At 42.3% G+C, this 27,968-nt stretch overlaps 1 long non-coding RNA gene across 1 annotated transcript in view; it reads left to right on the top strand.

Moving 5' to 3' along the window:
* Nucleotides 1–27,968, top strand: part of LOC310892234 — a 285,659-nt gene that overhangs the window by 152,232 nt on the left and 105,459 nt on the right. Inside the window, exon 4 of the long non-coding RNA XR_014577978.1 lies at nt 7,510–7,616. This is a non-coding gene — a long non-coding RNA (uncharacterized lncRNA). The remainder of the gene's footprint in view (nt 1–7,509; nt 7,617–27,968) is intronic.

The following is a 27,968-nucleotide window of genomic DNA, read 5'->3' as shown; positions in this document are numbered from 1 at the left end:
GAGGCTGGGAAATCACCATACCCAGATGTCCCATGAAATTGCAGGTCTGGTAGATGTGTTTTTTTGTTGTTGTTTGTTTGTTTTTTAATAAATCTATCCAATCACTGGGATTCTTCCTCTGCCTGGGTTACAGGAAATGTAGTACCCATATTTAAGAAAGGGAGGGAGAGTGAACTAGGCAGCTGTGGGCTTGTTATTTTGGCCTCAAGGGCATAGATGGATTCAGAGCAAATTATGTCAGAAAGAATAATTGAAGACATGGAATAGAAAATGGGATATAGCGCAACATACCATTATCAAAAAGAGATTGTGCCAGACTAACTTGATATCTGTCTTTGATAAGGTAAGTGATGTTCTAGACAAGGGAAATGCAGTAGATCTCCTCTATCTGTACTTCATTAAAATCAGGTATGGTGCCACCTGGGAAATTATTAGTTAAATGAGAGAAGATGAGCATTAATGCAAGAATTTTGAGGTGACTAAGGAACTGGTGAAAGAGGGGAAGGAGAAGGCTGTGCTGGAAGGAGGTGGCTAGGAAAGTTCTTAAGTTTTGATCAAGGGATCCATGTTTTCAGTGATGACTTTGGCCTAAAATTAGGAGTGGGTTAACTTTAACAGGCAGCATCGTCGATGCCTATAATCACCAGAATATCACACAGGGTATTGTGAGGATTGGGTTGGTGTGAGGGAGAATAGCAGTATGAAAAGCAAGGCCACAGATTTGAGCACTGAGAATGAGTTTCACCTACAAACTGGAAGCTTATCAGTTTGAAACAAGAAAACAGGAGACACGACTTGCTTGTTCCAGTCAATCACAGCACAAACATGAGCTCACAACCTGAAATGGCCATGCAAGAGGTAAATGAGATCTTAGGATGTGCCAGGGGAGGAACATACAATACAAACAAGGGAGTACTGTGGTTGCTGTACGATAGAAATAGAGACATCACTTGGAACAATTGGTATCATTCTTGTTAATCATTTTCAAGAGAGAAGAATTAAAACTGGAACAAATGCCGAAATGGGAAGCTGGTACAATGAGGGGAATGATGAGCCCATCATGTTAGAGGAAATAAGGCTGCCATGTTCATTCTAGTCAAACGGAAAGTGGGAGGAGACCATTATTCTCTGTAAACATATAATTAGGTCAAACATGAGGGAGGGTGAAAAGCTGCTTAAATTTAAGTTCTCTGTTCTCACAAAACCAGCCAGCTGAATTTGTACTGGGAATTAGATGGTTTCTGTCCATCAGAGTAGTCCAAGCATAGCCTTTCAAGGGTTACAGTAGGGTCAGACAGTGCAAGATATTGTGAGCACACCATGCTGAGGGATGAGGCTGTACAACATGTCTCTCTGTGAGACCAAGAAGCAGAGCTCAGTGCCTCGGGAGGTCACTGTCCACTATTGCATTCAATATACACTGGTGAGCAATTTCACGGCAGTAGTAGTTAATGTCTGGGTCCCAAGGAGCTGTATCACTGCCAGTAATAACTAGCAGCATATAAAAAGGTGCCATATCCACATCTTCTCTCCTCAGGCTGTGGCCCTCTCCCCTTGCCTGTGCATACAGTATGGATTTGTAGGAACAGTAGAGTGGGCAGATGAAAACAGATTCAAATGCTGCAAGCAAGCTCAGAGACACTCCTTACCATGCTCTTGGGATCTGTGGTCATTAACAGGTGCCCAGGACACCTCTTCTTCAGCCCAGCCATGAAAGGAATTGTTTCTAATGGAAGTGGAGAGGAAGGTGAGGTTACAGCCCTCTTAGCTGGTCCAGTAAATTATTCTGGAAACTGCTGGTTCCCTGGGACATGCTGTCCTCTAAGTATCACACAGCATGATGGTACCACAGGGTGGATAGGGACTGGGGTGGTATAAGCAGGCCACACTCCTAAAGCAAACCAGGAACAGGGTTTCAGACCTGCTCCTCTCCTAAAATCAGGATCCATGTGTATGTGAAACAGAGCTGTGGTGCTAAGAGAATGGCTGATGGAAAAAGATCTGCCTTCCTTTGCAGGAGCACAAGGGAGAACATCCACCCCGTTGCCCTGTGCACTTGGAGCAAAATCCCATCTCGAACAAACTACCAGTATTACTAGTGACTGATGCTCCCCTGTACGGGTTGTTGGCTCTGTGCTGAGATGAGTGTAAACATCCCAGGTGCCATCACCGAGAACAGTCACTCCTTCCATCCTTCATCCCCAGAGGATTTGCTCCTGTCATCCCCTTGCTTTAAGCTGGTGAAGAGAGTATCACAGACGCTCTTAGTTAAAGGAGGAGGGGGTGGAGGCCCATCTGGGCCCTTGGTTTGATTTCATATTTATGAAACAGCTTAAATGTCAGCTTGAGTGAAAAACGACACCTTCCCAAGCTTCTCATATTAATGCCCCTGGCTGCCACTGGTTTCTTTAGGAAGGCAGCTTGTGGTTTTTCCTCTCGCTCTCCCCCAAAGGCTGCAGCGAAAGATGAATTGGACTGATAGATGAGACTGCAACTGCCGATAAACTGCGTTGCTGACAGGAGACGGAGAGGGAGGTGGAGGGGGTGGCCTACGCTGAGCAAGGAGGGAGGGAGATGAGGAAGGAAAGAGAGATAGGGGGAATGACCTATATGGCAGAGAGGTGGGAGAGTGGTCAAAACTGAACGGAAAGAGAAGGTGGGTGATTGTGTGGAGAAAATAATAAAGCAAATGGCATATGCTAAAGAGAGAGAGAGAGAGGGAAAAAAAAGATGAGATGGGAAAAAATAAAAATCCCATACAACATCCAAAAAAAAAAAAGCACTGCAGAAGCATTAATTATACATGACAATGTATATATGCATAAAGGAATAAATAAAAATACACCCACCACCAGCAGAGGAGCCTCCTCCTGGGTCTGTGTGGAGCATGGTGCTGGGTTGCTGGATGCAGATTGGGGGCCCTTCTACTGCAGAAGCACTTGCATGACGCTGGCTGAATCCTGAAGAGATGCCCAAGCCAGAGCTGAGCCAGCTGTGTCTGGAAGCTGTCAAGCTGTATGGGTGCTGCACTGCAAGCAGTGCTAACTAGCCAGGGCCAGCGTGGCCAGACTTCTCCCAAAAGTGCCTCTGTGCACTGACAGGCACATCTCATGGTACAGCTACGCTCACAGAGGTCTGGTGGAGCTGGCCTAGCCTATTGTCCATCTGCCTGAAGGGGCTTGTCCAGAAGATGTCCCCATCAGGACTGTTAGGTTGTATGGACCAGTGAAATGCAGTGGCTCAAACTCAGACAGTTAAATGAAGGATGAGGAAAGAGACCTGAGTTCCTTGGATATGGAAAGTCACCTGCTTCTCTCTCTGGGAAGAGTCTGATACAGGTTTATTTTTCAACAAACCCAGAACCTGCTGGATTAAGTCTGGACAACATTGCTCAAAATGACAAGGACCCTAGTGAGAAAGTAGTGAAGACACTCCGTCTCTTGCACAAATGTGAGGGGGCTGGAAGAGAGAGAGACTTCTTAGCCCTTCTGGGCTAGTTCTTGAGGAACAACTTTTGTCCTAGATAAGAATAAAGAAAGGTGAGGGCTTGCTGTAGGCATACTAGAGTAAGGAAAGCCTCCACTGTGTTTGTATTCCAGGGGAGAGGTGTACCTGCCATTTTCACCAGGAGTCGCTGCCGGCAGTCTCCAAAGTTGCCTGTGGAGTCTAGTGCTCTCAGCACTAACATCTGCTCCCTTTTCTGTTGCTGAAGGCTTTTGGTTAGTTTGTTGGTTGTTTTTTTCTTTAGCCGAGAGATGTCTCTGAAGTCTTATTCTGTCTGGGTTCGCATCGCTCAGTACCTCTATCAGCTGTTACAGTGTTTTGAGCATTATTCTTGGCAATAGCATATCACTCACTTTTCAGCGTCTCAGTCAGTTCTTGTCACTTTTTTCTTCCTGATTGAGACAGTAAAAAAGTCTGCTTCTATTTCATCTTTATCCCCTGTGGTCAGCTCTGTTTACAGACTCGCTTCTTGCTTTTTTCCTTGGCAAAGCTTTTTCGTGCAGCCTGAAGCCCCCGTGTTCCTGGGGCTCCGAGTCCCTCTGTGCTGGCTCTTTGGTGACATTCCTCAGCTCTGTTTCATTTCCCTGTTTAATCATCCCCCATCTTGCCGTGGGTCGTGCTAGATTGGTTCCTGACATCACATTTATATACCATCTGCTGACTAATAACATGCAAAGGCTTGGTTTCCACTAATAAAAAACCAGTCTAGCTTTAGACTATTTAGAGATCCTGAGCTTTGCTTTCCAGACAGGGCCATGCAAGCCAGAACTGAACATTTCTCTTGTCACCTCTGCTCTTGACACCCAGGCTCTACAGCACCCACTTTTTAACAGCTTAAAGGACTTTTTCCCTCCATGTCTTTGAGTCTCTGTTCCACTACTAAACCAAACTCTACTTTTTTTATTCTCTCCCAGTTTGAAAGGACTTATCCAGGCCAAGGACCAGGTCTTACACCTTTATGGGTCTTAGCCCAGCTGCAGAAAGCCTGCTCCTGCAGAGGACTGCCCTTCCCTTGAGTAGGTGATCCAGAGCAGACTTTCATTGAAAAAGTCTGTACCTGTGCCAAGGAATTAGATACACGTAAGAAAAGTTTCCTGCTATTGAGGCTGCTTAGCCTGTAATGTCCTGCTGCTATATAACAATGCTCTCCTTCCTTCTGGAAAGAACCCCAATCCACGCTAAATCTCAGGCTGTATCCAGGAGTTCTCTGGGATGCTTCTGGCTGTTCTGAGCCAAAACCATACCAAGGGCTGCGCTGGCAATGTGGACAGAGGAGCTCCAGTTAGTGGGAACACCCCCTGTGCTTAAGTCACTAGCCAGAAAGAATACATTTTCTTTTCAGCATTCAGAAGCTTGAGGCCAAATACTAGTTTATGCATCAGTCCTGGCATTGAGACCTTATACCATGCTGCCAACTTCTCCTCAGGATGTGAATTTCAAAACCAGACCCATGCAAGGATGGGTGAGTGGTTCCCAGGAGCTATTTCTTGCCTCCTTGCTCATCCCACTGTACCAGTGACCTTAGCAGCTTTCTTGGGAGAGCAGTCAGTTGAGACGATGCAAATTAGATGGAAGAGCTGGAAAACAAGCTGCAAACTAAAGCAAAACCAATCACGTCTGGTTTTATTTTCCCATTATGGCCTCTCTTGCAGCTGCAGGTAACACTGGGATCGTCCGCTTGGAGACAGCATCGTGCTGGCAGCAAGCGGGCTGCAGTGTGCCAGGAGCAGGGTCCAGCCTCAACCTTAGTGCCTGGGTAGCTCTGAGGCACCATGGTCAGTGGTTTGCTCAAGTTTTCCTTTTCCCCTTGGCTTCCCTCTCCTCTGTGCCCCTGCTGCAGATCTGCAATCGCTCACATTCCTGCGCTGTGCTGCCTGGCTTCCCGTGGGGATGGGAATTAGCAGCTCTAAGCACTGGAAGGAAGAGAAGTGTCTGGGCCATAGCAGGGGAGCAAGAGAGGCACTAATTCCAGGGCTGAGCGTTCCCGAGCCCCCTGCTCCTGCAGCAAATCCTCGCTGGTAGCCTCTGCTGTGAGCAGCCAGGGAAGCCAGCAGGCTCCTGCTGTCTCCAGGTGGAGCTTTTACTCCAGCTGCTGCCGGCGTGGCTCCCGTCAGGAGCGCTGGCTGAGTGCCACGAAGGACACCGCGAAGTACAATGTGAAATTACCTCTGTGCTTGAGCACACATGAGCCCTGAACAAACCCAAGCCTAATGCTCAATCCCCATCTCTCAAATCCTAATTAAACATCCATCGGTAATTCTACTGTTAACCCTCTCCAGTCAGTGCTGAGGCAGGGTGTTTTGAATTGGGCCCTTGGGCTCTTCAGACGCCTGCTCTGGGTGCCTTACCTACAGGATTTAGTTCAAGTGACTGAGTTTATGGCTGGGAAGGCAACAAAAAGAGTAACCCTCTGCTACTTTCCAAATCTGCCCTTCCAATAGTGTTTGATAGCACTGAAAATATTGCTCTCCACTTCGGGGTGGTAGGGAGGGGCATTATAAGATGCACAGGTAGTCCTTCTCCCCTCACCTTTTGCATATTGCTCTTAAAAAAAAAATAAAAAAATAATTCAATGTCTGCCTAATCTTGGGGTGAGTTGGTGCAAGCATGTGTGTTCTTGGAAAACAGGGAGCCAGTGCCCTCTAGTTTACAGGTGGGGAAGCCCCTGGGGTATCAGCTGCCTCCTGTTTCCTCTGGGTGAGGAGAGGAACAAGGATGCTCAGTGATGAGAAGCAGGTAGGGTATTTTTGTTGCAATAGCCTTTTGTCAGAAATGAGTTTTTGTGTATTTCCTTGAAATTAGGGTGTCATCAGTGATGTTTTTATTTTGTTGGAGGAAGAAAAATGGGGAAAGGTGCAAAAGAAACAGAGCTGGTGGGGAGGGGGGGAGGGAGGGGAATTTAAATAGAACACATTATTGTTTTCATTCATGGAAATTACTCCATCATTGAGAAATAAACCTTTCTTAACAAAAATAAGGGATCAAAATGAAATATAGTTATAAAGAAATTATAACCAGTGCTCTAGTGGGCCTAAAACATTTTGTCTGAATCATCCTCTTTCTGATGGACCTTCTTTTTTCATTCCTCCTCTTCTTTCTGTGGCACTTGGCTTTGGAACTGTTTGTTTTAGGAAGCCATTCCCCTGCTGTAGAGAACAGATTATGTTTAAAAATGTGTTTGTTAGGGCATTTGCACCAACTAGAGACAGCATATAAACTAACCAGGATGGTATATTAAAGCCTGGGCTGGATAAGCTCCCTGAAAGCACAGGGAAGGGAAGAATGCAGTCACATTGGTTAAGTAGCAAAGAAACAGCTGGTTATTTTGTGACCTACAGAAAGGACCTAGGAAAACCAAGTCCCTGACGGGGAGATTCAGTAGTCTTAATGATCTGTTACCCCAGGTTATGGGTCTAGCTAGGATCCAGCTTTCCAACCATCTCTGCATGTTCAGCAGGTTGCGAGTCTCTCATCTCCTAGCATCTGCACTGCTTCCTTGCACGCAGGGATGGGGCTGCAGGGTGTGTAATTTCATGTGACTTGCTCTAATATTAATATCTCCATGTGCAGCAGTCATTGCAGTGAGAATAAACTGTTATTTTTTATTTTAAATGGTTAATATTCATCAAATGTTTATGAAAATACTTAACCCATAATGATGACAAACACAGCGCCTAATAAAGATGGAAGTGAAGATCCTCTTTGTGAATATGTAATCAGAAGAGTAAAGAAAATTACATTAAAAAGACTTCATTATGCCATTAAATGTGTGAAATGACTTTTTCTTCTCCATTTTAATTTTAGCATATTTCTTTTTTTTTCTTTTTAAATATCTCTGACACTTTCATGAGACGGGTACATAAAGAGACATCGGCTGCTGTAACAAGAAGAGCTCTGACTGGCAACATCCATCATTCTTACCCAAATTTTCATTTCATTTGTCATTAAGAGAAATCAACACTATTTCTACCAATGATCATAATTTTTTTTCTTTATTTTCCTTAGGGGGAGAGAGATCCTTATTACTACTCTGAATGCAACACGTTGTCTCAAAACCATCTATAGAGCTCCAGGCCCAGAGATGTTCCCCTACCACAGAGGCTTACTGGTGTGTGAGTACCTGTGCTCCTATTTTTGTCTGACACCCTGGGGCTTGTAACTGGCACCACGGGAGCTAATAGGGTGAATCTCTGTAGTTTGAATTGAAATAAAAATGTCTTTTGAGAGACTCATTTGGGGCTGTGTACTGATAGCTCCAGGCAAAATGGGTCAGATGGGTAGATGATGTGTTCCACCACTCAGGAAGCTGCCCAAAACTTCACAGTCCCAGACCAGTCTCAAATGATACAGCAGCTCCCATCTTACTGACACTGTAAGCTGAATTGCGTTATGATTGTAAATCCCTACAGCTTGAAGGAGGGAACATGGTTACCTACACTGGAACTGTGGCAGACTTCTCTGGGAGAAGGCAAAAAAGATGTCAATGAACACAAGCCTGGTTACAAAAAGGGTTCAAGAGAAAAGAACAAAGCTAGTTGCACCCAAAGGCCTGGGCTCCTCTCCATTCTGCATTCACCAGCCTTGCTGATCAGCCATGGAGAAGAGGCTGAGCTGCTCGGTTTAAAAGGACAGCAGAGCATGTGTGCTATCAGGGAAGCTCAGGAAGCAATGGGTTCCCTTTGAGAAACACAGAAAAGAAGAAAGAAAGAATTTATTTTAGTTGCGTGTTAATTGCAGTGTTAACTTAAACAATTAATGTTAGCTTTTGGCAAGAAACTCTAACAGCTCTGTATTTAACATGCACCTTTACAGTAAGAGGGCTTCAAAACAAAACATGTTATCTTCTATTTAGGCTCTTATGTTGCACTCATCTCCATGGCAGCCAACAAACATACACCCCTTCTGCATCTCCCAAAGCGTGTCCCATATGTAGGTCTGTAGGGAGTATGTATATCTGCTCTTACCAGGCGTTTTTCTGAGAAGTATCAAAATTCACCCAGGACTTCCCCCCCTTTGTCAAAGAAAGCTCGTTTGTAAGCTAGGCTTTTGATCTGATGGCTCCCAATTTGTGGAAGTTTTGAAGATCACTGCAGTATATTTTCAGAAACCTGTCTTCAGTTGTGTAGAGATTTTGTCTTTTCACAGCGTTGACTTGCTCGCTCTCCTTACAAAACTCAGGAGAGCTTTGGGCAGTCAGGTGCAGGCATTCTTTCGGTAAACAGCTCCTGAAGAAGTCTCGAAGAGCTATGAGGGGGAGGAGGGTCCACAAACCAGATTTGTAATGAAGAGACTTCCCGATGCAAATGTGATCAGAAAGGCTGCTGCCTTCTCTCAGCCTACTCCTTTCCATCTAAAACAGCTGACAAATGGTTATGTTGTGTTTGCAATTACAGCTCTCTGAAAGTGATAAATTACTCTGATTGTTCTTAAATACAGGACTTCTACATGTATAATTAATACATAGACTTGAGTATGGGATAACTGGTGGGACACATCCAGGTTCTGTTTACACCATAACAGATCTAGAGCAGCTCTAGCTGTCTCTGTTCATGGAATGCTGCAGTAGATTGTGCTTGCACGCTTGGAAAACCTTGCAGAAGTGTCCCGTGTCAGAATAACAGAAAGCGTAGTATGGCTCATATGTTTTAGTTCCCACAGATAAAAAATTCAGTTCTAAGCTCTCTGTTTCCCAGTAAATTGCTGACAGTCTTCTGTAACAGTAAGGGGATTGGTCTCGTGTACCGCACTGCTACACCCAAGAGCAAAATATGGGTATGGAGTATTTACTGAATAACCTGCTGTTTGTGCCAAAGGACAAGATGCACAGACTCAAATCTCTCCTGTTGTCTGTTGACGTAGAAGAAATGCCAGTTCTACACTTCTGCTGAGGGCTTCTCCAGGGCACAGGCAGTAAGCACAGAGCTCAAACTCTGTGATGTAAGGTTGACACTAGTGGCAAAAAATACTCCAAGCACAGAGACAGAATAAGAATAGGGAAAGGAAATCGTAGACTAATATAGTCTCCTGACACGGTTACCCATTAATGCCAGCTTTAAAGGTTAATGCAATTTAACTCGCTCTCGGCTATTACTCTGAAATAACATACCAAACCCTCTTCTATAAGCAGATAACAGATAAGGATGCTTTATGATAAACACCCCCAATAAAACTGTAGAAGTTTACAATGTTGTGCTTGCAGGAGTGGCAGATTTGCCTTTATTTGTGCATGTGTGTGTGTATGGAGGAAAGCAGAGAGGAGAGGAGGGAGCTGGAAGAAGAATTTTTGGCTCTTAGACTATCAGATAGCTTGATAAATCTGTCTTGTGTGTGTTGCTTCTTGCCAATACAATGGAAATGAATTGACATATCGCATGTCTGCTGTGAGCTGAGTTTCCTTTTGCACTGGCAGAAACAAAGGTGCTGCTATACAAACCACTGATGAGAAAATTTGTTGGGTTTTATTTATTTATTTATCTTTTGACAGGGCAAAACCCATCAGCTTTATGGTATATCAGCAAAACATAGAGCTTTCTTTCCCCTCATCTTCTGTTTCAAAGTGCTCTTACAAAATATTTCAGTGTTGAGGTTTTTCTTCAAAATAATAACTAAAAAAAGGCATAATCATGTTTCACTATGGAAAACTCTGAGGCAACAGTGCAGGACTTACTGTGTCTCCTTGTGGAGTACACAGAAAAATATATAAGCATACACTGCTTGGGAATTATTGTAACATTTCATTAATATTCTTAAAGTACTTTGAGATCTTCTATTATATTCTTTGACAGGTTAAAGGACAATATTTGCATGTCTATGGGACAGTGAAATATTTTTATTAACAATGCTATCTTTAAAAATTTTAGGACTCAAGAAAGGCACCATAGGTTTTGTATGTCTCAAATGCACACACACACCCCAGCACACAAGCACACATACGTGCAGGGAGTGCTATTTCTTAAACTGCAAGGCAGAAAGTGCTGCACCCTGGAGAGACAAGCTGTGAGCTCTGGTGCAAGGGTCCTTTTGGGACATGAGAGATAGATCCACCTCCCCTGCTTTCTTTGCTCTCAGTCTTCCTCCCCCCCCCTTTCAGATGTGACACTGTCAGCCTTGCTTTTGCCAAAATGCTGCCTTTAGGAAAACCTGTCAGAGGCTGGTGTGAAACTGAGAGGTCATACCACACTAGTGCGCTGTGATTTTGTACAGATGTGCCTTGCCTCAGCTTTCTGACTGTCCATTATTCCTATGAATTACATTTTCTACACAGCTGATCATGTCTTTATGTTTGAAGGACATTTTTTCCTTCCCTCTTGAATCATCTGCTGTTCCTCAGGATGCTTCCATTTTTCTGTTCAGCATCTCCCTTTTCCACTTTATATTTTCTTTTCCTTTTTGTTAGAATATGACATTGCCTTGAAAAGGATTAATGCAATTATGTGATGTATCTGGCAAGGGTATTTTCAGATAGTGAAGTGTTTTAGTAGTACCATGATATGAGAAGCTGAGGAGGCCTCACTTAAAATACTGTGGCCTATTTGGGTCACTTCTGATCACAAAAAGGAAAATGACACAGAGTAAAGAGTTGTAAGAATGATTAGGGGAAGTAGCAAACCTTTTAAAAAGTGTGCGTGGGAGGCTTGGTTAGACTAGCAAAAGAAAGATGAGGAGTACAGTTTTTCTTCCTGAATACCCTCTTTGTAAACACCAGGATGCAGAATTGTTTCAGCTGAAAAAAAAAAAAGGCAGTGCTAAAAGATTAGATGAGTATAAATTAGCTTGGAAATTAGGAGAAGGTTTCTGAACTTCAAAGGAAAGAAGTTCTGGCCTTCCATACAGGATAGCAAGGGCAAGGTACTTAAATAATTAAAAAGCGGTGCTTGCTGAGTTCATAGAAGGAATTACACTGCATTTATATTTTAATTAATTAATTTCACGCTTCAGAGCTTCTACTGACCACTATTGGGGTAAAGAAGGAAGTGCCCTCATTTTCTAGTCCTCTATTCTCTTGGATATGTATGTAAGGGTGGGAGGAATGAGGAGTGGGGAGAGGACAAATTGATCTTCCTTTGAAGCATTAAATTGGCCAAACAAGAAATAGGCCAAAGCTAAAGACGGGATAGTAGCTGGGTTATGCTGGTACTCCTATTGGTACTGCCTGACTGATGTATCTTGAATTAAAAGCATTGATTGGATGTGGGATCAGGAAAGAACTTTTCTCTGGGCTGAAGAGCAAGGATTGTTCAGTCTGATTGCTCGTCATGTCTCCCTCCATAGCTGTGTGGAGCATGATCCACTCCCAAGAACTATCTGAGTGTATCTACTTGCATGCAATTGTATGAGTCTAAGATCTTAAGACCTTTCATCCATCTCAATGTCTTGGTTAGACATGTTATAGTCACTGTGGCATTATTTTACTTTTGTATTAAATATTGTGTGGTTATGGTGGGTTTTTTTGACTTAAATTGAAAGGGGATTGTAGTAGACGTTATGGATGTTCCTCAGCATAACATCTATTCCCTTTTTTTCTGTAGTTATTGGAGGATGGAATTGATAACCTACATGGTCACAGAATCATAAAGTGCTAGACTTGTTTGGGTTGGGAAGGGACCTTAAAGATCGTCTAATTCCAAACCACCTGCCGTGGTCAGGGACACCTACCACTAGACCAGGTCACCTTCTGTTCTATGTCTGTTCAGCGAATAATTTCTCTCCTCTGTAGTTTTGCCTCTAACTTTGAATTATTTGGATTATTTCCCTCTTCTTTTATTCTTTCTATATTTTCACTCAGTTTTTTTTCTGCTTTAACGACCTTTCTCCTTAGATTTCTTCCTCCATTCTCTGCAGGTTAATCTTGTTTTGTTCTACTTTTTCTACTGCAAACAGATTTCTGGGAGGTTTGTGCATGAAATCTCACAAGTGTGGGACTCTTTTTATTTCCTGGATATCCACATCTCTGGCAGTTTAATCACTGCAAACCTGAATTGGATTAATATGAAATTCACAAGTTATTCTTTGCTTCCTCCAAAATTCATGTCAAGTATCTAGACCAAAGCCTCCAAAACTTTCAAATATTATTTTCCTCAAGTGCTGTGAAGCATCCTGTGTTCCTCAGACCCCAAAGAATAGAGAGGTAGAGCAAGGACCCAGTCCCCCAAGTTGTCCATATGAGTGACCTACCCAGAGTTCACCATGGTTCTCTTCTGATATATCTGGCTTGTGGGATTGATAGTGAATCTCTAGGGTCTTATCTTTACGCCAGGTTAGGACATGAACATGGTTCACTTGCATATTCTGGGAACTCAAAAAAGTTGCAGCCAAGGCATAGCTCCTGGCATCCTCTAGAATGGAGAAACTTTCATAACTTGCATGTCCTTTTTTTTTTTTTTTTTCTCTCTGTCTCTAGAATGAGCCTTTCATGTATGCACACTGAGTGGAGACATGCTTCACCAACATCACATCATTCCTTTGACCGTCACATTTGTATTGGCAGTTCTGCAATGGGGAAACAAGGAGTAATCTTTGTGCCTCTGTCCTGGCTAATACAAGCATCAGACAGAGAGGACACTAGATCTCCTGCTTGACGTTCTTCTGCTAAGAAGTTCTGATGAGTAGCAGCAGGCTGGTATCGTTATTATTCACCTCACATGCCTGCTGTGGCTGTGTATCTGCAGTTTAGATATACTAGGCTTCTGATGATGCCCATGAACTCTGCTTTTCCATGCTAGCCTTTTATCTTGGGGAATAAGTCCTTCTTCTTTAGTACCTTTTCTAGAGAGCAGCAACACAAGCCATAACCAAAAGACTTGCTGGCTTTCTTGGCATCCCATTGCAAAGACCTGCTTAGTAATATAGCTGATTCTGAATTATTCCACACCAAAATAAATTATATTTCATAGGAAGATTTGAGTTTGTACCCACCAAATGTTTTTGTTGGAACAAACAAAGTTCAATGAAGCTTCTGCTTAGTAAGTTTTCTTAGGAAAGGATGGAGCTGTGCTGCAGAATATCTATTAGCTAAATGCTCATTTTATGTGAGAGAGACAAGTTCAGGTCCCTGTTCTTCTTGATTCAGACCAAGGACTTGAACCCTGTGTGAATTGCATCTCACATAATTTCCCCAGTTGCAGTGCTAGCTGTGAGTAGTTAAACTCTTATTCAGAATGACAAAGCACATCATACAGCAAGAAACCAAAGATGTCATAAAACACAGATATCTACATTAACCATAGGTCTGTCTATGTTGTCAGGAACAGTGCTGAAGAAAGGCTGAGTGAGACACATACTATTTTGACAAGAATGAAAAGGGGGAAAAAAAACACTTTAGCTCAGGCAATGACAAGACCTAGCAGCAAAACAGCCAGGGAAGGGACATGAAAATGCAGAATAAGTTTCTGATGGGAATGCAGGCTTCAAGAAAGAGTGAAGGTAAACAAATAAGAGACACTAAAACAAAGTACGGAGTTCATTCTTTGATGGATAATGCTCTCTTTCACCATAGAAATATGAATAAAAGTGGCAGGGAAAATACAGATTTTGGAAGGAATTTGTATGAAATATGTCCAGTCTTGCCACTCCATCTCTTGTTTCTCTTCAGATGATAGTTTAGCCTTATGTGAGCCTGGCTGCTTCAGAATAGCTGTTTCCAGAATTTTTGTCTGACTTAAATCAAGCAACCAGAAGAGAAATACCCTGCTTGATCCCATGTTGCATGCAGCAGGAACCTTGGAGCTACTCAGCTGAAACAGTTCAATTCTGCCACTGAAGAACTGGAGGAGAATCTGATACCATCCTGCAGGGTGAAGGTTCATAAAGGGATTTTTGGGTGGGCCCAACTTCATATGTGCAAGTAAGGGAAGAGTGAGTCAATGCGTGATCTCTCAGTGCTTCTGCACAGCCTGTGCCAACTCTGTGGCTACCGAGAGGTGAGTGAGCAGTGTCCTCGGGCACACTGTATTGCTGAGAGGCAGGGTATTCTCAGAGGAAGTCTGAACCTAATAAGACAGCCCAAAGCAATGTCTGGGGAAAAGGCAAGCGCAGGCATTGCTCTAAGTTCTGTAGCCAACTAGAGAAGGGCTGAAATCACATAATTTCTGTCCCCACTGTGAAATGTTCATGCCTTCGAATGTCACGGCGGCTGCTGAGCCTTCAGCCTGCACATCCCTACAGCTACAGCCACCACCCCTCCAGAGACTTCTTTAAAGAGTTGACTGATTTTTTAGGGCTGTTCTGAAGCAAATTGATTTAACTCCTTTGTGCCTGCACTGAAACTCCCTTAATTCCAGGAAAAATGTCAGGTCAACAGAAAATGCTGACATTCTCTGTCTTGCCAATGCCAAAAGAGCAAAAACAATGACAAGAAAATAAATGCCAAACATATAACCCCCTCTATCACATTCCTATCCCTTCATCAGGCCTTTTTCCTGTGTAATATCATGAATGAGAAGAGAAAACATGCTGAGGAGCTATGGCACAGAGAATCAGAGGAGGAGAGGTGTAACTGGCAGGTAAAGGACAGATAGTCCTTTACAGAATCACAGAATCACAGAATTGAAGGGGTTGGAAGGGACCTCGAAAGATAATCGGGTCCAACCCCCCTGCCAAAGCAAGTTCCTTAGAGCAGGCTGCCCAGGTAGGCATCCAGATGGGCCTTGAATATCTCCAGAGAAGGAGACTCCACAGCTTCCCTGGGCAGCCTGTTCCAGTGCTCCGTCACCCTCACTGTGAAGAAGTTCTTTCGCATGTTGGTGCGGAACTTCCTGTGCTCTAGCTTGTGGCCATTACCCCTTGTCCTATCCCCACAAACCACTGAAAAGAGGCTGGCCAAATCCCTGTCTCCCACACCTCAGGTATTTATACACATTGATGAGATCCCCTCTCAGTCTTCTTTTCTCCAGGCTGAACAGACCCAGGTCTCTCAGCCTTTCCTCACAGGGAAGATGCTCCAGGCCCCGTATCATCTTTGTGGCCCTCCGCTGGACTCTTTCCAGGAGATCACTGTCTTTTTTGTACTGGGGAGCCCAGAACTGGACACAGTACTCCAGGTGAGGCCTGACCAGGGCAGAGTAGAGGGGGAGGATCACCTCCCTTGACCTGCTGGCCACGCTCCTTTTAATGCACTCCAGGATCCCAATGGCCCTCTTAGCCACGAGGGCACACTGCTGGCTCATGGTCAACCTGTCATCCACCAGGACCCCCAGGTCCTTCTACTCAGAGCTCCTCTCCAGCAGGTCGTCCCCCAGCCTGTACTGATACGTCTGGTTGTTCCTTCCCAGGTGCAGGACTCTACACTTGCTCTTATTAAACCTCATTTGGTTTCTTCCTGCCCATCTCTCCAGCTGGTCCAGGTCTCACTGAATGGCAGCACAGCCTTCTGCCGTGTCGGCCACTCCTCCCAGCTTTGTGTCATCGGTGTACTTGCTGAGTGCATACACTATTCCCTCATCAAGGTCATCGATGAAGATGTTGAACAAGACCGGACCCAGCACTGACCCCTGGGGAACGCCGCTAGTCACAGGTCTCCAGCCAGACTCTGCGCTGCCGATAACCACCCTCTGAGCTCGGCCAGTCAGCCAGTTCTCAACCCACCTTACTGTCCACTCCTCTATCCACACTTTATCAACTTTGCTATCAGGATGTCATGGGAGACAGTATCAAAAGCCTTGCTAAAGTCAAGGTAGATGACATCCACTGCTCTCCCCCCATCTACCCAGCTGGTGATGCCATCACAGAAGGCAACGAGGTTGGTTGAGCACAACTTCCCCTTGGTGAATCCATGCTGACTACTCCTCATAACATTCTTCTCTTCCAATTGCTTGGAGATGGCATCCAGAACAAGCTGTTCCAACACCTTTCCAGGGACAGAGGTGAGACTGACTGGCCTGTAGTTTCCCGGATCCTCCTTCTTGCCCTTCTTGAAGACCAGAGTGACATTGGCTATCCTCCAATCTTCAGGCACCTCTCCTGTTCTCCAGGACCTTTCAAAGATGATAGAGAGCAGTCCGGCGATCACCTCTGCCAACTTCCTTAGCACACGTGGATGCATCCCATCGGGACCCATGGATTTGTGTGCACTGAGCCCACTCAGACGCTCCTGAACCACTCTCTTGTCAACCAGGTGGGAGCCCTCCATTTCCCAGCCCCTTTCTCCTCCCGTCAGGGTCGAGGAGTCCCAGGGGTGAGTCCTTGAAGCAAAGACTGAAGCAAAGAAAGCATTCAGTATCTCCGCCTTCTCGGCATCTCCCATTACCAGGACACCCCCCTTGTTCAGTAAGGGACCCACATTATCCCTAGGTCTTAGAGATCTTTTAATATTTTCAGAAACCTTTGGCTTGCTCGGACTTTACTCTCTGTGACATTTCATACCCGTTTCGTGATGACTGCATTCTTTGTTCTCTAAATCTTGTTGATGACAGGACTCCACTTGCTGCATTTTCACTGCAAATCAAGAGCTTAATACCCTGGTGAATGAACTTGGGAATTGTTCTCTCTATATAACTTTTCTTCCCTCGCATGGCCTCAGGTGAATTCAATTTTTTTTTTTTGAAGTCCTAGAAATTGCCTGCTTACAGACTTGTAGCTTCCAACCACCAAAGTCCCGTGTGGCTCTTCTTAATTGTCCATATAAATTGCTTTCTATTTTGGACACCATGAATATCTCAGCAGCATCTGCTTCTCCCTTCTGGGCACCACCAACTGTGCATGAAATTCCCCCCAAAGAGGCCAGGTAAGAACTCTTTCCCATTCTTGAACAAATAAAGAAATAAAGGAACACAAAGGACAAGCTGACTTCCCAGCACTCTAAGCAGGTGAAAATGAAATAGAATATGGTATTAAGCCAAGAGGAAGAAGATTCTAAGCAGGAATAACCCATCTGTTCATAGACACCTTCCAACCAGAATGAGGCCCATCGTGCTCAACAGATTTCTTCACCGGGATTTGTTTTGGTACATTGCTTAGCAGCAGCATCTCTGTACAAGACATAGATAGGAAATGAATGGCTGTATAGGCTGAAACTATAAGAGGAATCCAAAGGATGGCTAGGGAACTTATTTCTTTTTCAACTCTTTTTTAACCCCTTTCACTCTGCTGTCTCAAAGCACATTTACATTTGATGTTGGTCAGTCTACACTCTTCTACCTGGGAGATTTGGGTATCATTCACTCTATTTAACTGATGAAGACAGAGGGAGATTAAGTGATGCCTTTGCAATCTCACAGCAAGTCAGAGGCAAAGCCAAGAATACGATTCATATGTCTTGACTTTCTAAATTAAGCACAAGATCACCTTTCCTAATGGAATGTCTGCCAGAAAGACTCAAATTGACGTTACTTCTGTCTTTAAAGTAGTTAAGAATGGCCTTTTGAGAACACTTACCAACATTGGGTTAGGTCTGCAGTGGAAAAGTTCTAACTTATTGGTGGGAGAATTCTGCTCTGAACAAGAGTGAAGACAACAGTATGTATTAGCAAATGCACAGTGAAAAGCATGTCTTGCTTTCTTCTTCAACATCTCTTTGAGAAAGTGCCTCTCCCACATCCCTTCCTAGATTAATGGATATACCTGAACGTGTCCTTCTCCAATGTTATGTCTCTCCCAGTCCTCTCCTTCTGTCTACCAGCCTGACCTTTTTGGGGAGTTATGGGAAAATCATTGCCCAACTGGTATGGCTGCAGTCATGAAAAAGAAGTGTGAAAAACTGACATGCACAGTGCCAGTCTTATTATTATCAGTCAAAGCTGCATTTTCCACTCGGCATATAATTGTGCTTTGGATTAGATGGGTATAAATTGAAGATTGGCTACAGCATAAATGTTCATTAGATTGAAACTAAAACAAAGCTAAATTATCACAGAGCCTGGGAGGGAATGTGTTTTCCTATGCACTGTGTTGGCAGTGCCATCTGAGTGCTTCTGCATTATGCTGTTTTCATGTCTCAGTTTGGAAAGAAAGAGAAAAAAGAGAAAAAAAAGAAAAAGTGACATACAGGAGAAAGGTGCTCAAAAGAAGGTGTTGGTTTTCTTTTGACTAGTACATATTGTTCTCTCCTTGCATTCTGTTGCTATCTATTCAAGCTCTGACTTATAAAGAAATTGCTGAGGCTGAATTTGTGTGAAGTAGACCACAAGTACCAGGAGAAGGGAAATGAGGGCATTTGCTGGGAATAATGGAGGAACGTTGTGTGTGAGATTTTGTTTGTTGGTTAGGAGCCCTTCACTGACACTTTTTTTCCAGTATAGCTCCATATTAGCCTAGGAGGTCCTCTTAAATTCCCTTGTTACTTCTAATTATGACATGGACAGCTTTCTTCTGACTGTATCTGTAGTATCTGTAAGACCAGTAGTCTTCTCACAATTGCCTGCCATACCTTCATGCTCAATGTGCGGCACACATAAGACTGCCCTCTACTTTGATGCTGTTTTGTTTTTTCACATGGCACAAACTGCAGTGCTTTGGATCCCCTTTTTTGTGCTACATTTACTGTTCAGTGTGCTGAGAAACTTTTCCCTGTTCTGTCCACCTTCTCCATCACACTTCCCATTGTCTGCTTATATTGGTTCAAGCCAACAACTGACAGTAGGCCATACCTGGGAAAAAATAAAAAGAGAGAGAAAAAAAGAAAGTGTGTTTCTTTCCTCTGTCTCCCTTATAGTTTAAAAGTACATATCCTGAGTACTGCATGATGGTCTAAGGCTCTTTTGGAGGCTGTGTTTGGAAAACAACACGCGTTACAGCTGTTGTGCTCAGCCAGGCATTCAGCTAAACATTTGTTGGGGTTAGAAAGGGGCTATACTTTCTTTTCTTTCTTTCATTGGATACTGTGAGTCAGTAGAGCTTTTATGAAGGGTTGGACATGGTGAGGCATTTCTACTTCTATGTCTGTAAGTATTATTTTATAGCATCTAGTTACTTTTGTTATAGGTATTATGAGATAATAAATAAATAAAATATTATGAGTTAGTGACTGCAATGCTGATTCTGTTAACAGGCTTATTCTCCCTCTGTTACCTATATTTGTTTAAAGTGGCTTCATTTAACATTTATGTAGGCTTTGGTGCAGAGAAAATGTGTTACAACAGGAGTTTGTCCTAAGGGATCCTTACAGTACTAACAGCTACTTCATCTACTGAGGCAGATATTGCTAAATAATGATATGAAAAGGCATCATCTAGGTCACTTAAAATCATTTTTTACACACTTGTTTTGCAATGAAACCCTGTGAAAGCTAATCTGAGCTTATCCTTCTAGCTTTCTGTTGACTGTGAAGAGGTATAAGCATTACCCAGGCACTAGGTGGAAGATAGATGCCATCACACTGCTCTGTTACAGCTCTGGCAGAATAGATTGCATTACTTCAGATGTGGTACAAAAGGCAAATTCACACTCCTTGTTCATCTGACTTCTCTGCCCCACTCCATCAGTGAATTCTAACCTGAATCTGAGCTAAATTGTCTTCCCCTAAGGTCAGAGAAAAATTCAGTTCCAGAGTCTGCAGGGGAAAAAAAGAAAGAAAAATGGAAAATCAGGAATTCTTCTTTTCTAGTTTGGCCTATGTTTACTTCTTACTATGTAGCTTTGGGCTTCATATCATCATGTCTTTGTACTGTGCTTTTCCCATCTGATAGGTAGGGTTGATTTTAATAATAGCCTCCTACCTCCTGCATAATGCTTAAAGCCTTCATATACCCATATGAAAATTAAAATTCTTACTACTACAAAATATTTATTTTCACTTCCTTATTTATTTCTACTTACTACTACAAAATATTTATTTTCTGCTATTTTATTTTTCTTGAGGGTAGATGGAACCCTGCAGGAGTCTGCTATAAGTACCTTCTCTTGGGATCGATAGAAAATTCCCAAAGAGAAAATCATGTATATTCATCTCAAGTTTGGGTTCCAACATGCTGCTGTGCTTTAGGGGTATTAATTTGAGGCAAGAAAGGTCACCTGTTCCTGAAAGAGTGAAATTCAGTCTCTATGTTCACTCTTTTTCGGGATCATGCTCCATATTCCATACTAGCGAGTAAAGAGTACTTAGGGGTATCAAGAGAATTCAGAACAAACACAGTCTATAGGATAGCAACAAAAATAATTGTGGATGCATAAAAGTCAGAGTCAGAAATAATCTAGAAAAAAAAAGACCGATGTGATAGTTATAAAACTGGGTTGGTTTAACCTAGACAGAGAGGGAAAGAACTGAGAGAAAAAGTCTTCAAGAGCATAAAAAGCTGTGGAAAAGAAGAAGGGATGAAACTATTCCCCATGGCTGTGATAGATAGAACAAGGAAGTAATGGGTTTAAATTAAAGTAAGAAAGGTTCAGGTAAGACAAAGATTGCTTGAGGATGTCATGCAGTCTCCATCATTAGAGGTCTTTAAGAACACGTTAGATAAATAAGTTTCAGGAATTACATAGGTTTATTTGATTCTGATCTGAAGTCAGGGAAGATGGACTAGATGACCTGTCGTGGTCCCTTCTAGCTCTTTGAATAAGACAAAAGAATGTGATACCTTACAAGTAATAGGAAAGTTGTAGCTCCAAAGATCTAAGGATATCAGCAAGGCAAAGTTTTATCAGAAGAACTGAAACAGATCTTTTATTAGACTAATTTTGTATCCAAAACAAACAATTTAGCTTGAAATGTTCTGCTTCTAAACTGGGGGGGAAAAAAAATCGTGTTTCTGATTTTTTTCCCCGTTTTTATCATGCCTTTCAAATAAAAGATGGTACCTTTCCCTAACAATTTTGCCTTGCTAAGTTCAAACGTTGCAAAGACCTAAGGATATCTCAGAAAAGCTTAACATTTCTACTGTGTCTTTGTGCTTCAGAATGGATTGTAGGAGTATTTTTTCTGCTATTTTGAACAAGAACTGCTGATCAAAATGGTCTTTTCAGAATATTCAGTTTTCATTTCAGGTTTGATTATTTGCAGTTGTTCCAATGAAGCATGTGATATTTCATCTATTTCCAGTTTGCACAAACATACAGGTATGTCTCTCATGATGTGAAAGCCTTTGAAAGGCATTGAAATTCACTTGCTCTTTTAAGAATTCAGGGCAACAACAAAACAAAACAAAACACACACAAAAAAAAAAGAGAAAGAAACACACATAGGAAAAAAAAAAAAAAAAAGCACCAATCACACCAGCATTCCTGGAAAGCATGTTTGAAAAGTGCTTGTGTTGAAAGACAGAGTTTGTAAGAAAAAAGTCAGGCATCTATCAGTGACTATCTTTTTCTGCAGCATTATCCAAGCTTTAAGGATCTGCTTAACTGTGTCATTCCTGTTCTGGGGATATCACTTTTCTCTATGCTGAAAGAAGACCGTTTCCTCACTTGTCATTTTTATTCGAGGCCATTCTGTCAGGATATATTCCCTTCCTGCCATGCAAAGATCCATCTCTCTCAGAGTTTCTCAGTGCCCTGCACTGCTGTGAACACCTATTCCTACCTACAGAATATATTTCTTTTAGCTCCCCAGAAAGACATTTCATAATACAGGAGTAGAAAGAGAGAATGAGCTGTCACTGGAAGGAGTCAGAGTTGGTTTATTGTTTTCTACCAATTCCCCAAATCCTAGGCTTGGAAGGTCTGCAGATTAGACTAAGTTGTATCTACCATAGTTCCATGTCTCAAAAACAATTAGATTGTGTTCTTACAAAATCACCTGATGCACTTGCCAAACAAATGACAGAACCTGGTACTGAATTGACATAATTCCATATAGTCAGTGGCCAGAAAAGCTAGAATCAGTAAAAGAAGAACAGAACGAAGAGGTGATTCACTCTGCTCAGAAATGAAAACTTATTCAAGCAAAAGTATATCTCATCTCACTCACAATCAGAATTTCTTTAAATTTTAAAAAAGAAACAGGACATGTTACTGAAGAAGTGGGAGAAAAGCACCCTATGTATCTCATACTAAAGGTGGCTTTGGGCCTGAGCAAGCCCTATGCGTTACAAGAAAGATCTATTTGTGAAGTTGCAGTTGTCTGTGGACTTCCCTAGGAAATCATAAGACATTGGCATAACAGGTTGCCAGCTTTCCAACTGAGTCATGATAAATAACTATTTTCACTCTTCATGTACAGCAAATGCCAGATAAAACACAGGTCTTTAAACCTCTGTCAAAGTGGACTGAGCTAATGTGTTTTCCTTGCATCACTGAGCTACCAGTCAAACAGAGGTTCCATGGAATCCCAGATGTGCATCTGAGCACTTCTACAAGCATCAGTCTAATATCCAAGCATCTTTTACCTGCTGGTCTTTTGCCTCTGTTCTTATTGCATGACTTAGGCACTTTCCAGGAGTGCATACACTGGCACTACTAAGTAACTACTGAGGCATGATAAATTCCTTTAGACAGAAGAGTGCTTTCAATAGTCTTCCAGCTGATTTGAGGTCTTTAGGCTTCTTTAGCATAAATATGTTTTTCATTTTGCTTTTTTCCCTCTTTTTTTTTTTTTTTAATACATACAAGCTTTAACTTCACATTTATGCTAAATAATAGCACTGTTAAAGAAAGAAACCTGGTACTAAGAATGCAAAGTCGTAAGACGGAGTAATTTGTGGAAGAATCACCCTCAGAAATCATGATATTAATACATGTAACTATATCTACGCAGCAAGAAAACTCCTATCACTTGACCAGGGATATACTCCCTTAATGATATACTTTCACTATGGTGAACAACATCTGCAACCTGATGTTTTCTGTGATGTTTTCAATATCTTCTTCCTAGACCATGAGGATAAAGACCATGAATTTTGAATTGAGTTCTGTGGGGAGCCAGCGGAGATTATAGAGGACAACTGTTATGTGTTCAGAGTTGTTCATATTGCTTCAGGGGGCTGTAACAACTGGACTCTCCAAAGGGTCATTGCAGTCCTTAATCCAAACAGAAGGTGAAAAAAAACTTGGCCTCCCAAGGCCAGGACATCATGTGCGCCAGAATGGAGTGGAGGCTTCTAGCCAAATGGGGATGGCAGAGAGCTCTGCTTCAGCATACTCTGTCCATGACAGGCTTCTAGGGCCTTTCCTAGAGCACTGCCTGAACAGACTGTTCGTGGCTGTTCAAAATATGTAACTGCTACTGCAGAGTGATCATAAACTATTCAAAGTGCTTTCTTTTGCCTGCCAGCATAATCTCCATCTTCCTCAGGTTCAGCTCGCACAATCCATGCTTCATGCACAGAGCCCATCAGGTCGAAAAAATGAGCCACCCTGATCTCGTGGTATCATGAGCAGTGAAATTAAAGCAGACCTTGGGCTAAAACTGGGGCACATGAGTCCATATTCTCCCACAAAACGTTAGACTGTACATAGATTTTAGACAGGAGTGAATTGAGAACTGCTCTGATGGGTCTCTGTGAGTGGAGCCATGAGGTCTGCAAACCTATTGATACTGCTTAAGAGTTTTGGTATAGATCTATAGGCTGCTTATTGATGCTTTGTCAAGGCTATACATTCCTTATAATGGGAAAAATTTCTCCCAAGTTTGGGTACTCTTCTCTGTTTTCTGATTTTTAGACTGTACTCTGTCCATTTTAATGCTCTGTCTCTCTTTAGTCGTATGCTTCTTCTCCTACCACTTCTGCCAGAGGACCTTGAATTAATGTGATTGCATGTTTTGGATTTCTTTGTGGCTTTTGTAAGAGAAAAGTAAGGGATTCAGATTCAGGAGTAAGACTGGCACACTGTTATACTTCCCAAGCTACAGCTAGCAGCTCTGGCAGAACTGAAATATTTAACTCCACCTCCTTTGAAGTGCAGCAGTCCACAAATTTCAGATCCAGATCGGAACTGTCAGTATGATTTTAGGACGGTGACTTAAATATCACCCTTCAGTCTCGCTGCCATGAAGAAAGATACTTCCTAGGAAATGTGTGGACATAGATGGAAAATATTTGAAGGGTTAAAACTGAGTATAAAAGAAGTCAACTGAGGAAAAAGGAAATTGTTTTCTGGTTTGTTAGCCAAGCCAGAAGTAAAGGGAAAAAAGGTCTGGCTTGGATCAAAACAGAAATTTTGGTATGGATCATGCAATAAGCTGTTTATTTCACTGTTGCTTAGAAAATTAAATTTAGGTGGCCAATGTCTCTTTTGAATGTCAATGTCATGTTTCATTATAAGTTATTTAATTCTGTTTTAAAATATATACATATATTTTCTTGTTTGCTCTACAAAGTTGATCAATTCTTAAAAGAGTATGAAAAGGTTAAGGTTTGTTCAGGAAATGTCAAAGTGAAACATTTCAGTGTATTAAAAACTTTTTAATGAAAATATCTCATTAGAACTCCTCCATTACCTAGCTTTTCTGTTTATTTATTGCAAAGATTTTCCCCTAGGGACAGGGTAGAATACTAAAGAAAGGTGGGGTAGTCAAAACTGTTTGCTAAGTCAAGGTGATACCCCAGTCTCTATTTTTAAAGCCATTTTACCATTCCTCACCGTGTTCTTTTCCTCTTTTAGGGTGGACTATCAATTTGTCATTTGGGTCATCACTTTTAAAGCTCTAAATCCTAGTTACATTTCTGCCATGTACAACACAATTTAGTCCAGCCTAGGACTTCCTCTGTATAGATCTTTTGCAGCTCTAGGCAATCAGGTGAAATCTGACTGCAGGTTGTAATTTCTCCAAAACTCAGTTGGCAGTACTTGTGAGTTTTGCTTTAGCCCAAAGTATTTTTTATTTTTTTTCTCTCTTTCAGAAAGAACGTAATAATAATGGTAGAGGTAAAAGATTATGAAGCTTTGCCACAAGCTCTTTGAGCAACTTTAGGGAAAGCATTGGAAGTTTTGTTACATTGGTTCCCCATCTGTAAAATGGAGATAAATGACACTGAACCATGCCACTAGAGGGTATTTTGAGGCTAAATTATTTAATGTTTCCAAGGCTCTCAAAGCCTATAGTGATCAGCTCTGTAGAAAAGCCTACACATTACATAAACCCATTACACAGGCCTATGCAATTAAAAGTGATAATAAACTTTCTGTATTCATGTGCATGAGCCAGTTTTTAAATATTAATAATATGTTTTTTGTTGTTTTTGTTGTTTTTCCAAATGCCAGATGTGCTGCCTCTGTCTCTAAAATGAAGAAGGGCAGTGGGAGTTCATCTGAAAAAGCAAAGCCACTCAAATATTTACATGTTACATCAGTACAGTGAGAACTTCAGCTCACCATAAGTGAGCCAGCCAAACACCACTATCAACTTTGTAGAGACAAAGCAGTCTTTGGTAACCCCTATTGGGTTTTGTGGGTCCCAGACTGTGTTGTTCACATGTGAGTTTCTTTGTTACCAAACTGAAAAAGCAACATCCAAGGATGAGCTTCCTGAAGACAAATGCCTCATCTCAGTATAATGCTAATTCTCTCCAAGGCTCTTCTCTCTCCCAGGGATTTTATTTTCTCTTTCAGAACACAAAGCTGCAGCCAGGAATTTGGCTGCCAGAAGCTTCCCTTTTTCCCCTGGATGCTATTGCATACTTCACAATTGAAAGCCGTAGCCAGAACCCAGATGGCTCAATCCAAGGTTACCCTCTCCACGGAGCTCTGTTGTGTCCTCTTCCTGCATCCGTGGCCATTCCATTGATTCACTGCAGCCAAGCTCATTTTTGTTCATGGACTTACACAAGTGTATTGTCATGCAAATTGGGGATGGAGGATGCTGGTGGACACTCAGGAGGAGGATGGCATAGGGACAGGAGAGGTGCAGTATGCACGTTGCATTAATCACTTGACTGCAGACTGGGGAACTCAGTCATCAGCCAGAAAAGGAGCAACACATTTCATGTTTAGCCACCTCATATGGACACAGAACAATGAACTTGCTTCACTGGCCATGTCCTTTCTGTGTGTCAGCCATGAAAGGAGATGAATACTCACCGAGTGTACTGAACACTTGCCCAGAATGCCTAAAAACTGTGGGATTGCAAAGGCTGTGCAGTGCTCCAGTCCATAACTAATCCATTGTCATGTGCTTACACAATGCAGACACTGCCAGGGATAAAACTCAAGACTGAGGACCTGCTCCAAAGTCCACTAAAGTCAATGGTTGGTCTTGCAAGGACTAAAGCAAGAGCCCTCTTTATGAGCACACTTTAGTGTAATTGTAAGCAGGAGTAGTAAGTGCACAAATTCCCTTTGGTCATGCTATTTGCAAGAGAAAGAGGCAATCATACACTGTCAACTTATTATATGTATTTTTGAGAAGTTGATGAACATCAGCAGGCCACACTCACTACAGTTCAATGGAGCTGACTGCATAAAAATCTAATCCTCTTCCAATTTAAGTCAGAGGAAGTGCTCTCACTGATTTCAAAATGACAAAATCTTTGGCTCAGTGTGACTACTGAAGGTGACAAAGGTGAGCCTTAACTTAAGTGAACGTGAAGAGAGCGGAAAAGAATGGGGTGGTGACAAGGGACAGGACAGAGTAAAAGTCAGCTCCTGCAGAATGGACTTGTGGTGGTTGCACTTGGATGAGCTTTTCTAAAACACAGAAACAAAATCTTCATCCTGCCAAAACAATGTGAGCTATGCTAGACCTGTAAATAGGAAGGCATTAAAAATAGGCTCTAATTGTCTTGAAATGGCCCTCCTCTAAGCGGTGGCATTCTTTACCTGTAGCCAAGCAGCTCCTGTAAAAGCCTCAGCTCTTTCCTATGTTTGCACACATCAAAGAAATGACTCCCAGTATGATCCTCACAAGCAAAGCATCCTCATGATCAATGCACGCAAATGGCAATGCACTCAGCACCACTACATAAAGTCAGTTTTGATCCATGGAGCCATTCAAACCAGCACTGGTGATTAGTAAACCATACTCTGCAGCGCAAGACGTAAGCTTCCTCCAGTCAAACAAAAGACTTAGTGTTTCTGGAACAAATGTGTCTGTGAATTCTACAGGCAATCTGTATACTGGATTCTGTGATGAAATTTCTACCTTAAATACAGCTTCTGCAGACATATGAAAAGGGCGTAACATTAAATGTTAAACCTATGCATATGTTTCTTTGCTCCTGCATTGAAGGTTTTTATAGGTTGTGCTATACAATCTGTACCTTTTAAGACAGCAACACTGTCAATACGTATTTGGGGAGAGTTGTCAGCAGCCCAGTTTTGGTCTGATAAAGCCGTATCTTTCATCTTGGATTCTGCAAGGACGTGGAATACATGTTAAAGGCACTGAGAGAGGCTGCAACTGGTCTCAGCCAAACTTCAGAGAAGATAATTGCCAAATCACTATCATAATTAATTAGTGTAATGAAAAATTAATTTTAATAGTCAATGGACATATCAATAACCCAAAGGTATAATATGCTGTGTAATCTGAAATATTTACACGGTTAATAATTGGGCATGGATTCTGCAATAAGACACTAGTCCTGGCTTCTAAAGGAAGCTCCCAGCACAGCTCTTCTGGGATGATGGTCTGTACTGTTGGTGAAAACTCTACAGTCTGA

This window comes from Anser anser (genome assembly GCF_964211835.1).
Source record: "Anser anser genome assembly, chromosome: 1".
Lineage (NCBI taxonomy): Eukaryota > Metazoa > Chordata > Aves > Anseriformes > Anatidae > Anser > Anser anser.
Note: the sequence above shows the minus strand (reverse complement) of the source record. Positions and strands in the feature narration are given on the sequence as shown.